This window comes from Coptis chinensis, chromosome 2 (genome assembly GCF_015680905.1).
Source record: "Coptis chinensis isolate HL-2020 chromosome 2, ASM1568090v1, whole genome shotgun sequence".
Classification (NCBI taxonomy): Eukaryota; Viridiplantae; Streptophyta; class Magnoliopsida; order Ranunculales; family Ranunculaceae; genus Coptis; species Coptis chinensis.
In genome coordinates, this window is record NC_141457.1 from 45,754,706 (window position 1) to 45,760,708 (window position 6,003).

At 35.1% G+C, this 6,003-nt stretch overlaps 1 long non-coding RNA gene across 2 annotated transcripts; it reads left to right on the forward strand.

Moving 5' to 3' along the window:
* Positions 1–2,707: 2,707 nt before the first annotated feature.
* On the forward strand, positions 2,708–3,882 carry LOC147516232 (uncharacterized). Of its 2 annotated transcripts, XR_015213614.1 has the most exons (4): positions 2,708–2,733; positions 3,323–3,373; positions 3,441–3,539; positions 3,812–3,882. It is a non-coding gene; the product is annotated as an uncharacterized LOC147516232 (long non-coding RNA). The 2 variants fall into 2 exon arrangements; XR_015213613.1 differs by lacking the exon at positions 2,708–2,733 and having other exon boundaries at positions 3,188–3,373.
* The last annotated feature ends 2,121 nt before the right edge of the window (positions 3,883–6,003 follow it).

Here is a 6,003-nt window from a genome sequence, read left to right on the forward strand (position 1 = left end):
CAGACTTGGCAAAAAAAAAAAAAATTGCTTCTATTTTATTTTAAAATTAAACTGTTTGTTTTCTTTATTTTCCATTCAGTTCATGTGTAATCTCTATTAGTATAGTATACCATAATTAATATGGACCTTTAAATTAGACCAATTTTTTTTCTACCATGAAATGCCCTTAATAAAAAATTAAAATCAATTATTCAATGCCTTTAAGAAGGACTACTTCGTCATTTCAAAATTTACTATCATTTATACTCTTAAGATTACATAGTACTTTAAGGACGTATATGTAAATTCAAATCAGAAATCAACTACACGCCACTATTCAATTGTTCGCGACTTAGCCTTACATTAACTGCCAAATTATTACCATTTATACCGAATTTAAATGAAAAGAAACCAATCGTCTCTCTATTCATCTTCTCTCTTCTTATGCGCCCATTTCTCTCTCTCTCTCTTAAAAGCTAAAAGTCAAAAAAACAAAAAAAACATATCACAGACGTCTTTCTCTTTTCTCTCTTTTATGAGTTTTATCTCTCTCAAATCTCCCCTCATTCAGTTATCAAAAAAGAAATCTGCCCTCATTCTCTCTCTTAAAAAAGATCAAAGCCAAAAAAAAAAAAAAAAACCGAAGATCCCCTCTCTACTCCATTGCTAATCCCGGCTGTAAAAAACATGGGAGAACTTGGTCTCTCTCTTCAAATTGAGTTATCTCATTACAACAAATTCAAGCCATTCAATCTTTTTGATTTAGTTAATTGTTCAATTTGTTTTATCTATTTCACCAAAAGATCATAGACCATAGCAAGTAATTTGGTTGACACAAACTCTCCCATTCTAGAGAATCGTTGGAGAAATCAATCAAGTCTTTCTCAACAGATGGATGGGTAGCACCAAAACTCTCAAAGAGAGCCAACAAATTCATGCTTTATAAGCTAGATGTGGGGTGTTGATTGGATTTGCAATGGGTGGTATGAAGGTTAGTTTTGAGTTATTTGTCATTTGAAATGCCAATTGTAATGCTGAAATGGGCAGGCTCCCAATGGCCTTTGTTGTATGAGTTTTCGTTTGAAAGAACCAAGCCTTTGCTTGACAAGCTGTACTTTCATGGTGACAAAGCTTATGCACATAGTTTACGTAATCTAAATCGAAGCATAATCCGATATTCCTAACACAAGCCCCTTGATAGCTTACTGAAAATGTTAAATGGGGTTGTACCAAATTGGGGTTTTGTGGAACTAAATTCTTTTTGGTTTCTTTTCAAATAATCAAAGGCTAATTGCATGTAAACTTATGCTTCAATTTTAATTCGTCGGTTTTTTTTGTATTTCTTTTACTGTTGTGTTGTTTAATTCACCTACACACTGGTAGTCAATCCAGCGGTAATAAGCGTGTCAGTGTGTGTATATCAATTAGCATTGATTGGAATTTAGTGTGGTGTTGAAGATATATTGGCGGTTGCAAAATCACAATATGCGAACCCATTGTTTAAGAATTTTGTTTGGGAATTTTGTTGAATGTGACTTGGGAGAGTGCTTTTAAAAGTTACCATACTTTGTCGACGACACTGGCGAGTGAGTTAGTAATTGGGGGATAAAACTCATAAAAGATGAGAGCAATTCTGGGAATAACGTAAACCGATAGCTGTCGACCACTCTGTAACTTTCTCCCTGACAACATAGAAGTTTTTGAATTCTTTTCCAATTTCCTTTCTTAATTGCACTTTTTTTATTGATCTTGCAACAGATAAACACTTGCAACGGTTTCTACTGTGATTGGTTCTCTCCTAACAAGGCATATAAGCCCAAGGTGTGGACCGAAAAATGGACTGGCTGGTAAGTGTCCTATATCTACTGCAATGAAAGCTACTGATTGTTCTGTCTACAATATCTTTTTTAAGATATGTTTATAGAGTTATAATCCCTTAGAGGCAAGTCCAATCTAATTGTCATTTCCCATCTGTTTGGGTCCCGTGTTTCTGAGATTTGAGGTCCTCGTTCCTCACCGACCGGTGAAGGCGTAGCATTTTCAGTTGCTAGGTTTATCTGAAAGGTGGATCATACATGAATTACTACATGGTAAGCGTATCTTTGTTTAATTAATTGAAAGCTATGTATCCAACTCATGTTTTCTTGGACTGTTGATAACTGGTCCTGTCTTCATATAGTGATTTCAGTTACTCATGATATACATTGATTCATATATGACTTCTTTATGTTTAGATTTTCTAATATCACTTTTCGCCCTTAATATTTCCATGATCATTGGAATTGCTACAAAACTTTTTTAACTCCGCCAATGCAAACTTCTGGTTTTATGCTGCTGGTCCCAAGTCTAGATAAAGGAGGAGGGAAAAGAGTTACACTATGCAGCTGTGTACTCTAGAATTTTACTGCCCCTGCCCCACCACAGCTCCAAATTGTCAAGACTCAAGCCATCAATTCATACAATGTGGTTTCGAACAAATAGGTCTGATTTGGGAGTGCTATCATTACTGGGATTCATGAGTTGGAAAATTGTAGATTCCGTGGGATTCAATGAATGTGTCACTGCTGCTGTCACTACCAGTCGAAGGTAACAAAGGTAATAAAGTGCTTTAGAATACCTAGATGTTGATATCACGTGTAGGAAGTAGTACTAGCAATGACATAATTTTATAACGCGAATGACACAATTTGTTTGGTTTGCAGAATCATAATTTTGTAATAAATGACAAAAAGAAGCATGACATGGTAGTGGGCGGTACGATTCTACTATTGGATAATCAATTGATATAGATGTTGTTTATCATACTTAATGGCTTATTAAGAGTTGTATGCCCTTTTTGGTTTCAGTTGAACTCTAAGAGTTCATTATTGGAAATAGGGCCATGCTTATACCACTCCTTTGTTGTTGACATTAATCATCCTCAATAGCATCTATGCAGTTAAAGATATATCTCATTGTCTTCCCCATGTGAAAAATCCAACGGCGGCCTTAAACTGCCTATTTGCTCAAACGGTTGCCTTTGGACTGCTCAAATGTCAAAGGATAGGAGTTGAATGTCCTTGACACCCTCACGACAAGCCTAGCCTATCTGCTTTCTTTATAGGATTGTGTTTCCCTTTACTTGAACTTCTGCGAGTAAGCTGAATATACATCTTTATGGAGTTCAAATTATACACCAAGTAAATTCTATCAACACTATAATAGGGATGGAATTGCAGAGGTATCATTGTAATTGATCAAATCTAAACCCTGCCTGGGGGAATGGTCTAATTGGTAGAGCAGGAAATTGTTGTTTGTGACTTGACTTGGAATTTTAACTCAAGCTATATTTTGCATTTTGCAGGTATTGCTATCATTGGAAAGGATCGAACAAGATGAGGAGCTCACATATGAGGTTGTTTGTCTTTGTGCTTTTCTCCTCTTCTTGAGATCTTTCTCTGAGCTTCTTTTACCTAATGCAGCAATTATTGGTTTTGGAGACAAATTTGTTCTTGAGTGGTCTTGGTTTTCGTGATCAGCATCGGGATATGAGACTTGACATTGACAACATGTCGTATGAGGTTTGTTATTTTTCTTAATAGCTGTGGATTTTTGCAGATCATATTCCCTTACTTTTTTCTTTTTTCTTTCCCTTTCATTTTTCATTAGTTCTCTTTTTCCAATAATATTTCGTGGAGCTTTCTACGAAGGAATTTTTTAATTGTAGTGTCAAATCCTGCTTCCTTAAATGAGGTATTATGCGTCCTGTTTATGATCTAAATTCTATGTATAAAATATTTAATCTAAGATTTCAGAGTAGTGCTTTCCTTATATATGCTTATTGCTATAACAGGAATTGTTAGCACTAGGTGAGAAGATGGGCTTGTCAAGACGGGCCTTACGGAAGCAAAATTCTCAAACTGCCACGAAAAGGAGCTTCTATATGCCTGCGCCTCCAAACTTCGGGATTAGGACGGGAGGTGATGATGCCAAATGCAGTGTTTGTCGCACGGTACTTCTTAACGAAACCGAATAACAAGTTCAAACCTCAATCATCATAAAGTGGATTTTGGTAGTGTTTGTATGGGATTCTCGGGAGTTCTTTGAGGTGCTTATTAGTGTAGGTAGTAACTGAATTCCAATAGTATACCAAGATTGCATTTGACCGAATAAAGGAACTGTTTGATTCCATCTGTAATGGAATCAAGATTGTGTTGAAATTTCAATCCTTGAAATTTATTAATGTTGGTTTTTGCAGGAAGAGTATCTTTGAGGGAGATGAGATGGGCAACTTAGCGGTGCGATCATCATTATCATTTGGTGCAGATCAATCGATTGGTCGCTGGCTGAAGAAGCGGTGCCCAATCTGCAAGGCTCAAGCTGCAGATTTATAGATGCATATTGGACCAAAGACTGTCACATCTTTGATCTTGTGTAGTATGAGGTCTCCCATCTCTTTCTTTTTGTACATATTTTTCTATTTTATTTTTGTGAAATAAGCAAAACAGCTTGGAAAACCGTTTCTGTATATATGGTGATCCTGGCTTAGCAATGGAAAAATTCCATTTTATCATTAACAAAATCAATGAAAATTTTCATAAACTATTGTCTTCCGCATATTTGTTGCTCAATAGAATTTATAGTTTCTCAAACTAAATATAACTCTTCCCAAAACAGAGCCATTAAGAAGCTAACTTTGTTGTGAATTTGCCCATCAAATTGCCTGCTTAATCGAGAAGACCTCTTTCAGTTCTAAACAGATTCTTAAAGAAGCAGGGCTTCGTCAAATTTAAGCATTTCTTGTAGACGATAGTGCAGTACTCCAGGCATTAACAAACCAAACATAACCAGTAAGGAGATTATGTTACAAAAAGTCTGAATAATGAAATACAAAAATCGTAATAGAATAATATTATGATTTCTATCGTATATGACACTATGGTTTTTACTCGGACGAGAAGCTTTATGTTTCTTACAATTTGAATAAATGGTGTTAGTTAACTTGCAAAATTCAGGTATATAATATTGAAGAGCAAGACGCTTACCTATATCCTTCTTTAAATGTTAAGTTCATTCCCTCAACAAGAAAATTTAGCAACCATAAACATAATTATGAACAGTACATCAATTCCCGAGTTGGTTACCAAATAAGAAAAGTGTTAAGCAAATTATGTTTACACTCTTCCTTAAGTTTTGTTTGACATCGCGTGCATAGCACGTGCATCTTGCTAGTTTGGATAATGACGATACATTAGCACATTGGTTTAGCTAATAGAGATTCCAAAGTATTACTCCTAAGGTCCAATTTTACTCACTATAGCAATTGCCGCCATGATTTATTTGTCCTTTCTTCTTCATTGTATGTTACTATGTTATATACCAAGATTAATGAGAAATTGATTATATCACTGAAAACTAGTATTGGTACATATCCGGACAGCTTTGATACGAATCGCCTTCTAGGAACTTTACACAGCACAGCTCTAACCTTTTTGAGCATGTAAATATTTATAGAAGACATGTCTTCTTGTCTTGGAGGAATGATACATGAACTATTACTCAACTCATCATATAATTATACTGGTTCTACTTTATATCTGAGATTTGGACATTTCCCTTAGTTGTTTTCATGTTATCAGTGGTATATAACTATATATCACAACTGTGATATCTCTTTGTTAATTCCACCTACAAGTTGGAGGCTCCTAACTATAGCCTATATACTCAAATACTCAACATATGGTCACCATGTTTACTTCTACAAGATGATCACAAGTCCTCCAAGAGAGAGGTGGTGGGTTGTTATGTACAACAATAGATTGAATCTTCTTATAGCTTTTGTTGTATGGTTTCTAATAATTTATAATCTATTAATTTAACTAGCTTATTTTAAAATTTCAGGTCGGGGAGACTGAGAGATGTGGGTTTCTTGCACAATGAACGGTTATTTGCTGCAGCTTAGAAGAGTTAGACCATTCTTTTTATTGCAAATTTTGAACAATAACAAACTTTGTTTTATAGAAAATTTAGAAATGTGTAGATTGT